Raw genomic sequence first — 19,983 nt, 5'->3', positions numbered from 1 at the left:
AGACTCTTGGGCTGAGAAGGTCCCTAAGCCTCATTATGGATTCACACCTCAGTGTGGGTGAGTTTATCAGAGACCTTCCTGTTTGGAAGGAAAAGGGACACAGGACACAGGGCCTGGCAGGAATAGGGGGCAAAAGGGGAACTAAAGGGAGAGTCGGGGGTGTAGAAAACACACAGCTTTTTAAAAATCGTGGTAAAATACTCATGACATAAAAGTTAACGTCTTACCCAGTTTTACGTGTACAGCTCAGTGACGTGAAGTACAGTCACACAGCTGTGCAGTCGTCACCACCAGGACTCTCTCATCTTCCCAAACGGAAACTCTGTCCCCATCGGACACTAACTCATCCCCTCCTCCAGCCCCGGCACCCACCATCCTACTTTCTGTCTCTAGGACTCTGACTGCTCTAGAGACTTTATATAAGTGGAATCCTACAGTATTTGTCCTTCTGTGACTGGCTGTTTTCACCAAGCATAATGTCCTCAGGTTCACCCCATGATGCAGCACCGTTGTCAGAATTTCCTTCCTTTAAAGGCTGAGTAATAGTCCATTGTGTGTATATACCACCTTTTGTTATCCATTCATTTGTAGAAGGACACGGTGGCTTCCACATTTTGGCTGCTGTGAATAATGCTGCTAGGAACAGGGGTGGACAAATACTGCTTCTCAATCCTGCTTTTAATTCTTTTGGGTGTATCTCCAGAAGTGGAATTGCTGGTTCATGGTGTGATTCCACTTTTAATTTGCTAAGGATCTGCCATCCTGTTCTCTGTAGTCCCTGCACCATTTTACATTCTCACCAACACTTGCTATTTTTTGAAAAGCACAACTTTTGGGGGGGGGGGGGGGAAAGAAAAAGAAAGAAAAAAAAGGCCAAACAGGAAGGCAGGAAAATAAGTGTGAAATCAAGAAAGCTCTAATTTTTATAGTAAACTGAAATATGCTTTTGTAAATCTGTGAAATCAGCGACTCCAAACCACCAACCAATCATTAACTAATATCTACTCTGAGTACCCACTATGTGTCCTGTTATATCAGGTGCTGGGGACACAGTGATGAATATGAAGGCAAAGACCTCTGCTACCTGGGAGGTGACATTGTTACGGTGCGGGGGGACAGACACACACATTAGTGAAGACCCATGTTCAACCAAGTAATAAGAGACACAAGAAGACAAAAGCCAGGTGAAGCCACATGGTTAGAAGGAGGAGGAGGGAGGGACGCAGGTGGGAAGCAGGGAAGGTCTAGCTGAGGACGTGACTCTTAGGCTGACATATGAAGAGCGAGAAGCTGACGGCCATCGGAGAAGACGGGAGTAGAGGTCTAAGCAGGGAAAGTCATGGCCTGCCCAGGCAGGCCTGGTGGTCAGAGGAGGAAAAAGCAGCTCAGGGTGGACGGAACTTCAGAAATCAAAGGTCGAGAGGCAGGTGACCAGGCTGAGCAAGACGGCAACGCCGTCTGGCTTGAATCACCAGGTCACTCTTGATCCTGCTGGAAAATGACTGTAGGATGTCAGGAAGGGTGGTAAGCAGGCCATTTCAGCATCTGGGCCAGAGAAAATGGTGGCCTGCATTCGTGGGACACAGTGGGGCTGGGCCGTTCAGAGTGAGATGCAGGGGTGAGGAAGGGAAGAATCCTGGACCACTCCCAGCGCCTTGGCCTGAGCAGCTGGGCGATGGCCAGTCACGGGGATGAGAAAACTAGGAGAGGCAATGGTTTGGGGATCGGACATGGGAAGTTTTGCTCTGGCCCCGATGTGACTGAATAGACGTCTAAGTAGGGATACCTAGGAGACAGCAAACGAGACATTTCCCAAGTGCTTCGTGCAGTGGCCACATGATGATATATAAGAGGTGGGACCCAGGGCCTCAGCCACCCTCCTCTGGATGGACTGCAGTGAGTCATCCCTCTCGGCCTTCCCCAGGTCCCTGTCTGTCAGCCCCCCTCCCGGTGGCCTGTCAACAGTGGCTGTCGGTTACCTTGTCCAGCTGCCGGGCCCTTGTGGGAAGGCCTGCATGGTGGGGTCTCAGGCGATGGTCTCCTTGGGCAGCATCCTTCAGTGCATTTTCCTAGAACAAAAGGAAAGCGCATTGTGAGATGAAGCCCCAACTTCCAGAGACATGTGGAACACAGTGGTGAAGGGTTCTGATGTGAAATTAGACCTGGGTTGGGTGTGGTTCTGTGAGTCACAAGACTTGTGGTATTGGACCGGTTTCTTCTCTTCTTTCCGAGCCATGAGTTTCCTACTCTACAAAACGGGAGGAATATGATACTTTACGATGATGTTACAAGCAGATGATAAAATAATATCTGTAGAGCCTGTAGTGAAGTGTCCAGAAGATCATTCACATCCGACACATGGTGTATGATCTGCATCACACGTTTGTGTCCTAAAGAGGCAACAGAACTGCTCTCCAACTGGAGTTTATGTCAAGCTTTGACCCACCCCCTTTCCTTACAGACACAGCTCCAAACACATTGCCATAATAAACGATAGATAATTGTCTTGCTTCAAAAGAAGATAGAAATCTATGAGGACTGTGGATGGCTGGAACACGTGTGGTGGTGGAACTCCCAGGACTCGCCAGACTCTGAGTCCAGAAATGGGCAGAGAGAATTAGGACTCCAATTTTTCTTGCTACGCAGGACTGGAAGTGTCCCACTTGAGGCTAGAGACCTGACCCGAGACTGAGGTCAAGTCCCCAACCCCCGAAGCAGGCTGCCCAGAGCTCTAGCTCACAGAAGGGAATTCCCTGGAGAGGCAGAGGGACCAGACCCCCTGGCTCAGTGACATCACCTGTGCAGGAACTCTGAGCTACCAGTAATAAAACTGGGAGCATCCACAGGGTGGGACAGGACTACAAAGAAGTAAGATGAGCCAGAAAGAGATCCATTGGGGGTAAAAATCTCCCATGAAAGGTGAGTCTGAAAATAGAAATTCCAAAACACAGAAAGAAAACTCACACGACTAAAGAGATTGAACAGAATCAGTAACCAGGGTGAATTGACTCCAGAAGAAATAAAAATGGCAAAGCAACCCAACGATGATGTTGGTGAGCAAGTTGAGGAGCCTCGTAAAGATAAAGGAAGGGATGACATCCATTCAAAAAGCATAAGGAGGAAGCAACAGGGACAATTAGTGGCCCACTGTGGAAGGTGATGGCGATGGCCACCAGTAGTCAGGTCTGCAGTTTTCTTGTTTGCTTGAAAACAAGTGTGTTCTCTGTTCACCTCCTAAGTGAGTTACTATCTGGGGAGCACCCACGTGTGAACTGACCTGGGAATCTCCTCTGCAGTATTTCGAGAGCTCTGAATTTGGGCTCATTCACACTCACGATAGGAAAGGGGCAGGAATCACATGGTTTTGAACACCTCCCACAAGAAGAAAGGCTCCTCCTGGCTGTTTTCAGGTCCCGTATTTCAGTCAAGCCCCCTTCCCCTCGGCCACCGCCATTACGATCTCCTCCTCTCCATGGCATCTCCCAGGTTTCCATGGTGATGAAGCACAAGGAAGCAATCTCCACACACCTCACCCGTGGGGTCTGGTTCTGGAAAACAATGATCCCCAACCTATGGGAAAGTGCCTCCCTCCTCTGAGATGTCCCCAGCGGCATAAATGCATGGTTGTCTTTCTTAAATCAAGCAATTACAGTGGCGTCCCCTGCCAGCTCCTTGAAGAGCCTGGAGACATTCTGAGATGTCCCACATGTGAGAATCACCAGCAATCACAGGGATGGGTGCACTGATCCAGACACCTGACTCCTGACCTTGGAGGGCTTGGATGCCCCAAGGTCAACTACGGTGGCCGTGTCTCAGGGAGTTACAGGAGAAACTTTAAAGAGGGTTAGAATGTCGGTTCTGAGGTCAAACTGGCTAAATACAAACTCTGGCTCCTCTGTGTGTAAGTCCTGTGACCTCTGGCAGGTTGTCCGATATCTCTACACTCTCTAAGACGGAAGGATGTAAAAGTGTCTGCCCAAGCAGCCTTTGGGAGGATCAAAGGAGATGGTTCTCGTAGAGCACCAGGCACTTCCCTGCGCACGACGGCAGCTCAAGCCGGCGTCCCCTTCCCCACCGGAGGCACCACTGTCACTGTCCACACCTTCCGCATTCTGCCATATCCACCCAGTCAGTTCCTACCACCACCTCCCTCTGCACCTCCCCTAGAAGAGTGGATTGCAAGAAGGGAACATCGGGAAGAGAAGCAGTGCTAACTCTTTCATCCAGTTTTACGGTGGTGGTAGAAAAGTTAAATTCATCTGTTTTATTTGTATTCTAGCTCAGTGATTCAAGGTCAGCTGCTTAACCTGATAAAATCCATCTTCACAAGAAAAAACGCCCAGGATCTAAATCCAGACCAGGAAGCACCGATCCACAGTGTCACCAGGCAAAAGGGGGGACACGTGGCCATCACTTCCCCAAATCAGTCCAAGCCTGAATCTGCAATTGGGGTACAGCTTACTGTACTGGTTCCCCAGCCGAGAGGAGCTAGGAACAGAAAGAGCTGCTGAAAAGCAAACTCATCCCCAGACGAACAATCCTCCACCCCACAGAAAGCTCCTGAGCAGAAGGCAAAGCCCCTCACACAGTGATGCGGAAAGAACCCATTCAGCAATCAACACGTCCAGGTAAAAGCCCAAAGAAGGGTGAAGATGCCACTTAAGCCACGCAGACTATGCGATTGCTTTGCCAGATTATAGCATCTCATTTATCCAGACTTGTCAATTACCTCTGAAAAAGCCCAGAGGTGAGCATGGGGCAGGGGACACATGTGGTCTCACGCTCAGTGTTGCGGTGACAGCAGACATTGGTCCTCCCGCCCTTTGGAGAAACAGAGCACGGATGCTCCTCAGACATGCATGCACCTTGCGTTGCTCAGGGGAAAATTCAGAAAAAGCCTACTGCTCACGCTTCCAGTCCTATTAAGATGCTGAGAAGCAGCAAGACTTACCCTGGAAGCTTTCATCATTGACACCGTGCAGGACCAGAGCTGCCCACCCGGGGAAGCTGTCACCGCTCCAATTAAATCTAGCCCTTCTGGATTAATCAGTGCCACCAAAGCAGGGCTGCCAAGCAAGAGACGGAACACCTTACGTACTGGTCGCATGCTTGAGACCAGAAGGCCCCCCAAAGATGTGGGCTTTTAGTTGCAACACGACAAAATGAGACTCGCCAACAGGCGCGGGTGCACAAGCTATGACAATTCACAGGAGGAGGAGGATGGTGTGGACTTAATATAATCTGACACTCCTGCTGAGTAACGAGGTTTTTCACAGCCTGGGGTAAGGCGGCCGGCCACACCAGTGCCCAGATCACAGGTGTGCACACACACCTCCCCGCTACAGTGTGATCTGTGCCACACTGGCTTCCCCTGTGCTGGGGGTTTGACACTGTTGACTACTGACCACATCTGAGGGCCCAGGAATTGAATCTGACAGCCCACGCCCACCGCCTGGAGATGCAAAGCCAGTGACTCATGCATCACTAGGACTGTGCTAACAAAGAACTTTCCGAACACCAGCTGTATGAAATCACCCTTTAAGCTCAGTCTTCTTGACCTGAAATAACGATTGTTAAGAGAGAAAAACCAGCCTCTGTGTATCTGTTCACTTCTTCGGAAATGGTACAGCTTTCCTGTCCTTGGGAGATTCTCAACATCGTGATGGGAGCAGATTGAGTCTTGGATACTTTACATCTAAAGTCATCCAAGTAAGAGGGTTTAGGATTCACCAAACAGTGGATGCATGAGACAGGGTCTACCCTGTAGGGATCAAAACACACAGTTTGTTGAATCTAGTTGTCGGCAACCACAGAGAGAAGAGGGCACAGTCCTTATTCCCACTTTGTAGATGAACATTTGGAGGTTAGCACCAGCTCCCAGAAGGCTGATCAGAGAGCTCTGGTACCGAGTTGAGGACACCTGGGACCAGTTACCCCTGAAGCCTGAGTCATGGGAGTGAGTGAGATCTGCCAGTGAGACTAAAGGGAGGACCCGGGACAGAGTGAGAGAAACACAGATATTACAATGGGCAGAAGAAGAGGCTCCTGCAAAGGGCTGGGCAGGAGTGATGGGGAAAAAGGAGTGGGACGTCCTATACACTAAGGAAGCACAAACCTGAGGATGAGGGTCCACAGCATCAAACGCTGCCCAAGCCAGGTGAGGACCATAAGATAGACACGGTCTTAGTGGGTGCAGCATTGAAGACGTCCCCCATGACCTTCAAGAGAGGTGCTGAGAGAGCACCCTCCTACGCTCTTGATGGGAATGTAAATTGGTGCAGCCATGATGGAGAACAGTATGGAGGTTCCTCAAAAAACTAAAAATAGAGCTACCATATGGTCCAGCAATCCTACCCCTGGGCATATATCCGGAGAAAACTCTAATTCAAAAAATACGTGCATCCCAGTGTTCATAGCAGCACTATTCACAATAGCCAAGACATGGAAGCAACCTAAATGTCCATCGACAGATGAATGGATAAAGAAGATGTGGTACATATATACAATGGAATACTACTCAGCCATAGAAAAGAATGAAATAATGCCATTTGCAGCTACATGGATGGACTTAGAGATTGTCATACTGAGTGAAGTAAGTCATATAGAGAAAGACAAATATCATATGATAGCACTTATATGTGGAATCTATAAAAAATGATATGAATGAACTTATTTACAAAACAGAAATAGACGTGCAGACATAGAGAACAGACTTATGGTTACCAAAGGGAAAAGAGGGGAGGGATAAATTAGGAATTTGGGATTAGCAGATACACACTGCTATATGGGTAAAACAGATAAACAACAAGGACCTGCTGTATAGCACAGGGAAGCATACTCAATATCTCATAATAACCTATAATGGAAAAGAATCTGAAAAAGAATATATAAATATATATGCATAACTGAATCACTCTGCTGTACACCTGAAATATTGTAAATCAACTCTACTTCAACCAAAAAAATAGAAAGTTTTAAAAAGTTTTCCAAAATGAAACAAAAATAAAAACACAAAGACAGGTGCTGAGGATGGAATAGCAGAGGTCACCGTGTGACAGACGGGGGAGGTCCAGAAACTGAGAGTCGAGAGTTCTTGGAAGAATACTGGGTTGAACAGGAGAAGCGAGCCCAAGACCAGCCTCCGAGGGATGTGGTTGGCCGCAGGAAGGCGGAGGAGATGCAGGCTCTGGCAGCAGCAGTGGGAGGTAACAAAACCCAGCGGCTCTACCCTCCTCCTGCAGGTAAGTGGATGTTGGTGGGTGACGGAAGCAGGAACGCTCGCGGGAAATCCAGTTAAGGCTGCAGGTGGCGATGCTCATGCGAGCGCAGGCCACACTGCGAAGAAGCGAGGGCAGGAGAGAAGCACAAAGCGCTTTGGGGATGAGACCGCGTGAGGGGAGGTGAATACACCTTCAGTCACCTCACGGCTGCCATGCGCGGAGCTCATATTCTGAGTCAGGAGCTGATCTAAGCTTGTTGCTTTCTTGTTTTTCTTTTGAAAAGCTCATCCAGTTCTCACAACATCTCTGTGAGGTGGACGCTACTATCCCCACTTGGTATGCGAGGAAAGGAAGGCACCAAGGGTTAAGTAACCTGAACAGGTAACCTCCACGTAGCAGGTGGGGCAGCTCCCGAGCACTGGACCACGCTGCTCCCTGCACCGCTGTCGCCCCCAGCTCTCTTTCTGAAGAGCAAGGTCCTGCAGCTTTCCTGGTCCCGGGAGCTGCCAATGGGCTCAGAAATGCCTCCAGCTGGGAGGAGTGGGTGTCCTGGGAGACCTGGGACAGCGTTCCTCAGGCTGGGGGCTGAAGATACAGTCTTGTGGGGTGGTCTATGAAAAGAAAATTTTGGTATTTTTTATTTCCATGAAATCTAAAAGGAATAAATACAAGCATATCCCTTGCCACCTTACCACTCTACTGAATTTCAATGCGTGTGTGTGTGTGTGTGTGTGTGTGTGTGTGTGTGTCTGCACTGGCTTGAAGAATTACCATCCTGACTGCCCCAAGGTAATGAAAAGATAACAAAGGCTAACGTAAATGGTGCTTTCATACCAAGTGCAAGCCACATGCCTTCACATGTGCTTAAGAATCAAAGATTTTGCAGGAGTTTGAAAGAGATCAACGGTAGGAATGTTGAATCAACTTTCAGGCAGCTGTCACCATCTGCCTAAGTAAAGTTAAGTCAAGGGGATCATCTTTACTTACAGAGGAAAATTCAGTTTCAATAAAATAATATCATCCAACACATTAAATTATAATAAGTTTGAATTTTGAACTTTATTGGCTTCTCTCATTTGTGTCTTTCTAACCTGTTCATTTGTGTCGGCTGTATGGCTTAGAAAAGCTGTAAAAATTTTATAAACCAGTTTTATCACTGTGCACATGTAATTACATTATGAATTATAAATATATAATCATACTATGTTCAAATATAATAAAGACTATGTTGTTATAATGTGCAAGTCTAGTAGAATCATATTGTGTAAGAGTGATATAATTACCAATTATAATAATATATAGTAAAAATTATTAAAGTCAACACTGGGATGTGCTTGATCATATTTTTCTTTCTGAAAAGTCTTCCTGAGTGGCTCTAGCCTAAAGGCACGGGCAGGGAGGATGCAGTATGCGCAGGAGAGAAAGGAAAGGGGAGGGACGGGAGGGCGTGGAGTGCCTGGGGTGAGAGAGCCGGAAGGAAAGGGGGAGGAGCTTGCTTTGATCCTGTCCAGGGTCCTGACCATGGCTGAGCCCCACTCCTGCCTCTTGTGGTCAAGGCCCAGGACAGCGTCTAAGTCATCAGGACAGCGTCTAAGTTATCACATGCTTTGGAGAAACACTGGGACTCAGAAGACCTGGGTTTGAGACCTAATTCTCACATTTACCAAGTGTGATTCTGGGCAAATTCTTTAACCCTCTGAGCATTCCTGGCAATTTAAATGAGATAATGCACATAAGCACACTTTGCAATCTGTAAAGGGCAATTTGAATGTGAAAGACCGTTATGTAAATAAAGGCACTGCCTCTGTTTTCCTGTAATGCTCTGGGGTTCAGGGCAGGGAGAGAGAAATCCAAATCTCTAAGTCCCTGTCTGTATTCAGAAAAACCCATAAATGTGCACTTGGAAGACACGCTATTCCTTGACCTGTTTGATATTCAGGCATTGTACATATGCCAATAATGCAATTACAGAAAAGCACACCGTGCTATTTAAAAGCTATTTTTCTAATATAGGTTAAAGACGAGCTGAAATGGAAAAATATAACACGCCAAGCAGGTTGTAATGCTAAGCTCATGACCCAGACAAACATTTGTATTTTAAAGAAAGCGTCTCTCAGTGCTTGTATTTCATCAGTTTACATGTACTTACTATGTGTGCTTGGTCCTTCTAATGGTTAAAAATAAGCACAGTGAAATTTATGCTTAGTTCCCATTGGTCACTAATGTCAGTACACAGGCTGGCCCCAAAGACAGCTCTTCTCTACCCAAAACGGTGGGATTGGACCTAGGAGAGTTATTCGACACGGGATTAACAAGGGTAGGAAAGCAAGGGGAGAGGAAGAGAGAACAGTTAAAACGTAGAAAAGTTGGAACTCTCCTACATTGCTGGTGGGGACATAAAACGGTGCAGTCGCTGTGGAAAAGAAATGGATGTTTCCTCGAAAGGGTTAAACAGAATTACCTTATGACCCCGTGATTCCACTCTTAGATAAATACCCAAAAGAACTGAAAAAAGGGGGTCCAAACAAATCCTTGTACGTAAATGTTCACAGCAGCATTATTCACAATGGCCAAAATGTGGAAAAAGCTCAGATAGGTGTCCATCAGCTGAGGGACACATCAACAAAACGTGGTCTCTCCACACAACGGCATGTCATTCAGCCATAAAACGGAATGAAGCACTGTCACACGCTACAAGGTGAACCTTGAAAACATCAAGCTAAGTGAAAGAAGCCAGACATGAAATGTTACATACTGTGTATATTTGATATGAAATATAAAAAATAGGTAAATCCATAAAGACGGAAAACACACTTCTGGTTGCCAGCGACTGGGGGGAGGAGGGAAGCGGGAGTGATTGCTCAATGGATACGGGGTTTCCCTTTGGGGTGATGAAAATGTTTCAGAATCAGATACAGGTGATGGTTGTACAACATTGTGAATATGCTTAAATGCCACTGACTTGCTTACTATAAAATTGTTAATTTTATGTTGTATGAATTTAACCTCAATTTTTGAAAATTGTCATCAATTTTTAGCAACAGAGCCTGAAGTGCTGTGAGAGAAGAAAGGTTATTCCCCAACTATTTCTCCATAAGCTTTTCCTGTTGGAAGTATCTCCCGCATTGAGACCCACCTGGGACAACTGGTCTCCTAGATGCAAACAACACTGCATCTGGTCCTCAACCAATAAGCAGCAGTCCCCCCCAGCACTAGAGGGAAAAGCTGAGACCTGTTAGGTTCATCTCCAATATGGCTCCTGCCAAAGGGACCTTCAGGATCCCTTTTTTCTATGTATGACTTTGGCATAACCTGCTGACTTTGGAACTGAATGCTGGCATAAAATGCAACTCTTCCATAGGCTTGTTCAGCATATACACAATGCATAAGAATTCTAAAACCATCTTCCACCTACTCTCCAAAAAGAATTTAACGATGCCTGTAATAAAATATTTATGCAATAGGGTGGTTAAGAATTTTTTTAAAAAGAGAGAGCAATATATAGAAAAATGTATAACCAGGGAATCACATAGAGGATTTTACCCATTGACTGAACATCACATTTGAGCACTGAGCTTGCCAGCTACGAATTGGAAAGACAAGTGATCAGTTAGAAATTTGTTCATGTAAAGGATAAGCCTCCTAGGATTCTTCCACAAATAACATAGCGATAAAAAAATATGTAAGTGCCTTTTTAAAAAGTGTTTGCTTTTTCAAGAGATAGTTTATCAGGAACCATATTGTTACAATATTATTACAAAACGGCACCACTCCTTCAAGAGCTTCAGCGTCTCACACTCCTGCCTACCTAGGGGCTTCCTTTCCTTCACCACATTCCAAATTCTTGATCATGGAAACTTTGAGTTATACAAGCAAATGGAAAGAGTCGTGCTGCAAACTGGCCCAACCAGGCAGAGTCCAGCTGTAACCTTTTAGGCACACTGAGCAGCCACTCACTCAGTAATGCCAAGTGTCTCCCCCAAAGACCTATCACTCCGATTGATTAGTGACTGGATTTGCCTTATGACTCAGAGAACTCCAGGTGTTAGAAAATACATATTTGAGTTGACGTCCAAATCTGTCTTCTGTCCACATCGTGGTACATCAAACATCATAGAAAACAGACCAAATTCCTTTTCTACCTGGGTGTTTCAGATATTTTTTTTTTTGGCCGTGCCGTGCGGCACACAAGATGTAGAATCTTAGTTCCCCGACCAGGGACTGAACCCGTGTCCCCTGCAGTGGAAGCATGGAGTCTTAACCACTGGACTGCCAAGGAAGTCCCTGGATGTTTCAGGTATTTTTAAGATAACGTTTTGTTTTGTTTTGTTTTTATTGAGTTATAATTAACATGCAATATTATATTAGTTTCAGATGTATAGCATAGTGATTTTATTTTATTTATTATTATTATTTTTTGCAGTACGCGTGCCTCTCACTGCTGTGGCCTCTCCTGTTGTGGAGCACAGGCTCCGGATGCGCAGGCTCAGCGGCCATGGCTCACGGGCCCAGCCGCTCCGCGGCATGTGGGATCTTCCCAGACCGGGGCACGAACCCGTGTGCCCTGCATCGGCAGGCGGACTCCCAACCACGGCGCCACCAGGGAAGCCCGTGATTTTATATTTTTATACATAATGAAATAATCACTGCAATAGGATGAGTTACCATCGTCACCATACAAAGTTCCCACAGTATTACTGACTCTAGTCGCTATGTGTACATTACATCCTTGTGACATACTTCTCTTATACTGGATGTCTGTACCTCTTAATCTCCCTCACCTACTTCATCTGACCCCCTAACCACCTCCCTTCGGGCATCCACCTGTTTGTTCTCTGTATCTATGAGTCTGTTTCTGTTTTGTTTGTTTTATTTGTTTTGTTGTTTAGATTCTACATATAAGTGATATCGTGTGGTACTTGTCTTTCCCTGTCTGACTTATTTCATTTAGCATAACACCCTCCAGGTCCATCCATTTTGCCACAGATGGGAAGGTTTCATTCTTTTTACAGCTGAGTAATATTCCATCATACACACACCACATCTTCTTTATCCATCCATCTACTGATGGGCACTTCATTAACTATCTTTTTCTTTATTTAAAAATTTTTTTTCTTTCTTTCTTTCTTTCCTTCCTTCTTTCTTTCCTTCTTCCTTTCTTCCTTTCTTTCTTTCTCTGCATTCGATCTTAGCTGCAGTATGCCGGATATTTGTTGAGGCATGCGGGATCTTTCATTGCGGCATGGGGTCCTCGTTGGGGTGTGCAAGCTTCTCTCTATTTGTGGCGTGCAGACTTTCTCCCTCTAGTTGCGGCCCACGGGCTCCAGGGCAGGTGGGCTCTGTAGTTTGCAGCATGTGGGCTCTCTCACTGAGGTGCATGGGCTCGGTAGTTGTGGCGCGAGGGCCTAGCTGCCCCACGGCACGTGGGATCCTAGTTCCCCGACCAGGGGTCTAACCCGTGTCCCCTGCGTTCGAAGGCAGATTCTTCACCACTGGACCACCAGGGAAGTCCCTCATTAACTTTTTAGATTGAAGTAAAAAACACATACACAAAAGTGCACAAATCATAGCCGTACAGCTCTGTTAATTTTTAGAAAGTGCACACATCAGCACAGTCATAGCCCAGATCACAACATATAACTTTTCAATAGCCCCCCAAATTTCTCTCCTGTCTCCTTCCCAGTCAAGACTCTCCCAAAAGGTAACCACTAATTGTTTTGCCTCCTTGCTAACTCTATGTAAATAGAATAAAAATAATTGACAGAGGTAGGGGTGTATGTGAGCAAGAGAGAGAGGGAGAAGTGGGGAGGGGAGGGAGGGAGACTGGCTCGTGGAGCGGGAGGGAGGTTCTCACCCACAGACATTATGTTTGGTCAAATAAACATCATCCCGTGGTTACCGCCTTCTGAAATGCAGGTGATCCCAGAACAGGTCGACACTTTTAGCCCCTATACTTAATAATGACTGACTCAGTTTATCCCCAAATAGAAGCTCAAAAAGGAAAACCAAACTCTTCCTTGATTTTATGAATCCTCCTCTGGGAGCAGTTCCCAAAAGGGCTTGAGAATCCTTTTTAGGCATCAAAAAATTCACAATCAAGGGAACCTTCCTACACTGTTGGTAAGAATGTAAATTGTTGGTACAGTCACTGTGGACAACGGTATGGATGTTCCTCAAAAAACTTAAAATAGAGTTGCCATATGATCCAGCCATCCCACTCCTGGGCATATATCCAGACAAAACTATAATTCAAAAAGATACAGGCACCCCAGTGTTCACAGCAGCACTATTTACAATAGCCAAGACATGGAAGCAACATGTCCATCGACAGATGAATGGATAAAGAAGATGTGGTACATATACACAATGGAATACTACTCAGCCACAAAAAGGACAAAATAATGCCATTTGCAGCAACATGGATGGACCTAGAGATTATCATACTAAGTGAAGTAAATCAGAAAGAGAAAGACAAGTACCATATGATATCACTTCTATGTGGAATCTAAAATACAACACAAATCAATATACCTACAAAACAAAAACAGACTCACACACATAGAGAACAGACTTGTGGTTGCCAAGGTAGTGGGGAGGGGAGGGAAGGATTTGGAGGTTGGGATGAGCAGAGGCAAACTATTATCTATAGGATGGATATAAAACAAGTTCCTATTGTAGAGCACAGGGAACTATATTCGAAATCCTGTGACAAACCATAATGGAAAAGAATACGAAAAAGAATATATATATATATATATATATATATATATATATATATAACTGATTCACTTTGCTGTACAGAACAAATTAACACAACATTGTAAATCAACTATGCTTCAACAAAATTTTTTAAACATTCAAAATCAACACTCCAATTACACGATTATATCCGGACTTTCATTTATTTGGGGCATTTACGGATTGGCTGACTTTGGCAATAATCTATCCCCCAGCCCACCTCCACTACTGGAGTCCAATATGGTAGCCACCAGACACATCTGGTTGTTTAATTTTAAAGTTCACTAAAATCAGGTAAAATTCCAGTATAGAGCTTAATTACCCTCCTCGTGAGTATGGACTGGACTTAGCAACTTGCTTCCAGAAACCAGAATACATTTAGAGAAGAACAGCAACGTCGCAGTGGAGAAACCTGGCCAACACCACCTTAACCAAGAGATCAAGGTCAACATCACCAGTGAGAACATCATCATCACACTGACATCATATGAGGTGATGAGATGAGAAGGGCACTTCATCTCTGTGGTACTTTCTCCAAAAACCTATAATGCCAGTCTAATCATGAGAAACCCCCTAATTGGGGATATTCTAAGATTCTGAGAAACTCTCAGAAATCTGAGTAGACTACGGAGGCAGGATGACTAAAGGCCATGTCGGGTCCTGAGTGGAACCCTGGAACAGAACACTGGGACACCACCAAGGCGACCTGTGCCCCTTGTACCTAGACACGATGTCAGCTGTACTTGCATATTTGCAAATGCTGGCATTGGTCCAGGGAATACTCCCGGGCAGATAGGAGAACCGCCTGACTTTGCCCCCAGATTTGCCTTCTGCCTCCGTAGCTGACATTTCTATGAGTAGACTTATCTTCCATGAATCCCATTTTGCCACTGGCGATGCAGGATGGAGGGTGCTGGGCTGGGAAGAAGGTACCAGGTCCAAAGTATGAGGTTAGTGGAGATTCAGAAAAAGCAGATTGAGACTCGACCTTGGAGGGCCCCCAGCTCACGCAATGGCCAGCTGTGTTGCTGTCAGCAAATTACCTAACTTCTCTACTTCTCCCTCCCTTCACCTATAGAGATGAGCATCACAACCCATACCCTCGCAAGGTCATTGGGAAGATTGAAATAAACAGTCCGTGTGAAAGATCCTGCTACACATTAGAAAGAAAGCAAATGTAAGGTTCTAGCGGCCCCGTGCAGAATTCTCAACCCAGGCTGTACAACATATACAGCGCATCTCAAATTGCAAGGGAAAATCTTCTCCTATCACAAATTCCTCAGCCTCGGGGAACAGAGGAAGCATCCTGATTTCTTTTGGTGGAGGAAATGAGACTGCCTCTCTGTCTGGCATGGAGATGTCATTAGAGGGTCCATGTCAGTGCTCAGAGCTAAATCCAGATCACTTTTTAAAATTTCCCCTTTTGCTGAGGTTGGACCCAAGGTGAGAGCCTTGCTAGTTTCAAGCGTGTTTGCTCTTTCTCTCTCTGGATGGGACTGTCCACAGGTCTGCTGTTTCCAGTTTCATTCATGCAGGATCACTAGACTCCAAGAGCTGACAAAAGCAAAACGTATGCCTGTAGAATCCTTCAATGTGGAGGGGAAAAAGGACTAAACATTTCTCAGTGTTTTACAAGGGAGATTATTCAAAATGGCAACCTATGACTGGATTCTCCCCACAAGGTTTTATGTGGCCCAAGTTATCTAAAGAGTCATCAACATTTTAAAATGGAAATTTTATTATTACTAAAAAATGAAGATTTACACTTTCCGGTGAAAAATCAGAAAATTGGGCAAACTTGGGTCTGCATTTCCACATGGTCACAATTGGCCATAAACCTCAATGCTTTTTAATCTTTGGTCCTAAGGGTCCTTACTCATCCCTGAGCTCCTCAGGAAGCTGCAGCTCAGAGGGGTCAGATGACTTAAGGAAGCTCACACAGCTGATCCGTGCCAGAGGCTGAACCTCCATCCGTGCCTTCAGCACCCCTCCTCCACACCGGCCTCCCACCCCACCCTCGCAGAAGACGGAGCCCGCACTCACATTAGTGCACGCTGCTGTGAAAGCATCCCCTCCGTGCTGCCCTGCAGCCAGAGTCTACACACTTGAGCTTTTCAACGTCTGAGCACGTTTCCTAAAATAGATTTTACAGGATTTGCATCAGTAGAGTGAGTCACGAGCATTACAGGTCCACTGCCGGGCCAGGCAGCCAAGAACTCAACTGACTTCACGTCGTGCTCTTAAGTCAAGGGGGGTGACCAACTTGGCTTCTCTCTCCCATTCTTCTTCTATCCCGTTGCCAGGCGATCATGTTTTGGTGGGGGGGAACCACGATGTAGTACCAAGTAAGGAGCGAGGGGGCTGGGCAGGGTGAGCCCGAGGGTGATAAAAGGGCAGGACGTGCCTATGGCTCTGCAGACCCTCTGGGGCTGGTCGTCATGGCCCACAAGCCAAATCCAGCTTGCTTCCTGTTCTTGTGAATAAAGTTTTACTGGAACACAGTCATGCGAATTCATTTACAAAATGAATTTTTTTCAGAAGCGATTCAATCATGCAGTGCAAGACATGGTGATCTGTGACTCAGAGATGCTGCCATGTCTGGGGAGAGAGGCCCGGGACACCAGAGGCTCATAAACAGTGAGTAGAAGATATATATATATTATCCCCACAGCTCTATAATGATAGAGACTTTTGTAAATATATACACACTTATTTGTTGTTTGCTTGCTTCCTTCTTATTTCTCTAGGCTGTTGCCCCTTAAACAACACAGGGGGTAGGGACACCGACGTTCCATGCCATGGAAAACCCACGTGTAACTTGTAGTTGTTCCTCCTCACGCGTGGTCCCTCCATATCCACAAAGTTCAAACTCATGTTGTTCAAGGGTCACCTAATTGTACAGCATTCACTTATGCTAGGAATACTACATAGGGAGATAAAGAAGGAAACAAATAAAGAGATTTCTAGAAAAATGCAATCAGGGAAAGTGGCTCTGAGAAGGGGGCATCTGAGCAGAGACCGAAAAGCAATGAGGGAGCAAGGTGGACATCTCGGGGAAGAGGTGGCAGAGGGCACCTGGGCAGGGCAGAGGTGATGAAACGGAGCAGGACCCTGTGGGGCTCCTGGGCTCCGAAGCCTTTCCAACAGTTGCTCATCAGGGAAGGGAGGGGATGCAGAGACAAGGGGGGAGCAGTCAAGACACAAGAGTGCAGCCTTGGGGCAGGGTCCTGGTTCCACCCCAAGGGATACAGATGACAATATCTTTGAGCTGTGGAAGATGTTAGCATTCTTCGTTCCAGAGAAGATCACAGTTTGATAACCTTGAGAAGCTCATCAAGAAACACCCCCCCCCCAGGCCAGATTAAAGGAAGCAGAGAAGGTCATCAGGAGACCCCCTGAGGCCAGATTAAAGGAGTGCAGGCCCTGCACACACCCTAATCCTTGTCAGCAACCCCGCCCTTGACACATTGCTGTAAAACTCCTCACCAAATTCTCCTGGGTTGGGACACACAGTTTTTGAGGGTCACAAGCCTGCTGTGGCCCCCCTTTGCCTGGCAAAGCTATAAAGCTATTCTTTTCTACTTCACCGAAAACTCTGTCTCTGAGATTTGATTCCACACCTGCGCAGAAAGGCCGAGTTTTCAGCGTCAGTGACAGCCAAGTGCAGAGTCCCCAAGAGCAGCACCGGGACAGAGAGTAGAGAACGTGTAGACGGCCAGGCAGCCAGGTGTAGACTATGGCAGGAGCTGGGGTTTTATTCAAAGGTTGATGGAAAGCCCTGAAGGGGTGAGAGCTGGGGAGATGCAAGATATAGCACAGGTCTTGAAAGGATCACCTAGAAGAGGATGAACAGGGAAGAATGGGTTGTGGAGGGATAAGGGAGGGACCAGGCAGACCTGCTGGAGGCTAGTGCAGCTGGCCAGAGAGAAGAGGGTGGGTTGGGTTAGGGATGATGAGAGAGGAAGTGACCAGGGACTGGAGGATGGGTGGGGACCTCAGCACACGCACATCTGCCTTGAAGCAAAGTCTCTAAACTTCAAACCAACTCCATCAATTCTCTACCTGAACCTGACATCAGTTTTTATCACAGGGTATTGGCTTAATCCCTTGCTTTTGAAAACACACACAATGATGTTGCAGAAAAAGAAAACAGCAAATAGAATTTGAGAAAAGAGGGTGTTGGATGAAGAAGAGTTTCTGAACTCCATGGTCTCCAAGAATTACTAAAGAAATCATCCTGTTGTCAGAAAGGATTCACTCTGTATGACAATCATATTCTAAAACCCGCAGTCAGATGTAGGTGAACACCAGGCACCAGTCCCAGCTAGATACCTGCTCTCCATGGCTTCCTTGTGACTACAGAGCATAATCTCACTTGACTAATGCTATTTGGTCTCAGAAACAATGAGTTTCCTCCACTGGGACCCCAGGTTTCCAATGGGACTTTTTAATTGTAAAAGGGAAAAATAGCCTTGTTCTCGTAAGTAGGAGCAAAACTGATTTAAAATGATGCTTTAGAAGAATGGAAAACCATGGTATGCCTGGCCATTATTCCTCATTGATCCATTAAAACAGCATCCCTGTGGAGCTGGGGACTTGGTGTTTGGTCCTTGAGCCATCACATATCTGGGGGAGGGCGTGGACTAGTGGACGCAGCATTTCTTCACACGTAAAATGGAGCTGATCCCATCTCTCAGGGTTTTGATGATGAAATGGGAATATGTCTGGCTGTCTTCCCACACAGTCTCTGGGCCCCGTGCTTAGTCTTCAGTGCCCTGCCCTGTGTAACACTGTAAGGCTCAGGCTGGAAGGCAGAAACCATGTCTCCCAGACTCCCCAGCTGGAACTGGCAGGAAGTGGCAGGTGGGAGTGGGGTAGGGTCGGGGGAGGGGAGAGGAGGGGGCGCTTCCTGCTTCCTATCTCTAAGTTCCTTCCAGCAACAGCAGCGGCAATTCCAGCATCCTTAACATTCCCAGCTGGGCAACATTCCCTAGGAAATCTGGGCACTGGCTCCACGGCACCACCCTGGTGGTCCCAGCACAGTAGCAGCCCATGTTCTGGGGGGCCGGATGCTGAGACAGCCCCTCCTCCACGCTCCTAGTGACCCCACCGCCTTCCGTTTGTCCCCCAGGCTCAGGAATGCTGGCTGCTTCCTGCCGTCACTGATCTGTGGGTTAACTCAGCTCTCCTGTTCGGTTCTTCTAGCTTTGCAACATTGTATCATAAATATCCTACATGAAAGCTCCTGTATTGACACTTAGAGGCACCTGCTGGTCTGGCAGCAGCAGCGGGGCAAACCCCGCACATCACGTGGTCTGGCCCAGGAGGCACAGCCACTCCTCTGGAACGTTAGCACAGCATCCTTAACAAAGCACCGTCAACTGGGTGGCTTAAAACAACAGAAATGTATTCTCTCACAGCTCTGGATGCCACAAGTCCAAAAGCAAGGTATCGGCGGGACCACGCTCCCTCTGAAGGCTCCAGGGAAGAATCCTCCCTGCCTCTTCCAGCCCCCAGTGGCAATCCTTGGCGTAGAGCTGGTTCCCTCTCCGCCTCGATTGTCGTGTTTTCTCCTGTGTATCTCTGTGTCCATTTAATGAGGACACAGCGATTGGATTAGGGCCCACCCTCATCGTAACTAATTACATCGGCGAAGACCCTAGTTTCCAATACGTAAGGTCCTATTCACAGGTTCTGGTGGACATGAATTTTTGAGGACACCATTCAAACCAGTATACTTGGCCAAAAGACGTCAGGCAGCCTGGCCAGGGAAGGTCCTTGCTGCCAGCATGTGCATCAAAGCACTGCACCACAGGCACCAGACGAATCACACACACCAAAATAGAAAAGGCTCCGACCAAGCAATTTGTGCTGGGAACTAGCCAGCAGAAGCAGGCCAGGACCCACGTGCTAAACCTACAGAGAAAGTGACGTCCGCTTCATCACCTTCCTGTGTGTGAAACCCTCAGAGTGGTTTCCAGCCCTGAATGATACAAGGTATGTGAAAGCATTCTGACTATGACAA

The 19,983-nt window shown here is 46.7% G+C and overlaps 1 protein-coding gene across 1 annotated transcript in view; it reads right to left on the bottom strand.

The window, feature by feature from the left end:
• Positions 1-2,054, bottom strand: part of RIMBP2 (RIMS binding protein 2) — a gene marked incomplete at both ends in the record, with an annotated part of 109,723 nt that extends 107,669 nt beyond the window's left edge. Inside the window, one exon of the mRNA XM_079717314.1 lies at positions 1,980-2,054. The remainder of the gene's footprint in view (positions 1-1,979) is intronic.
• Positions 2,055-19,983: the final 17,929 nt, after the last annotated feature.

The sequence above is a fragment of the Hyperoodon ampullatus genome, assembly GCF_949752795.1.
Source record: "Hyperoodon ampullatus genome assembly, chromosome: 13".
Classification (NCBI taxonomy): domain Eukaryota; kingdom Metazoa; phylum Chordata; class Mammalia; order Artiodactyla; family Ziphiidae; genus Hyperoodon; species Hyperoodon ampullatus.
The sequence above is the reverse complement of the archived record's forward strand: the minus strand, read 5'-3'. Positions and strand labels throughout refer to the sequence as shown.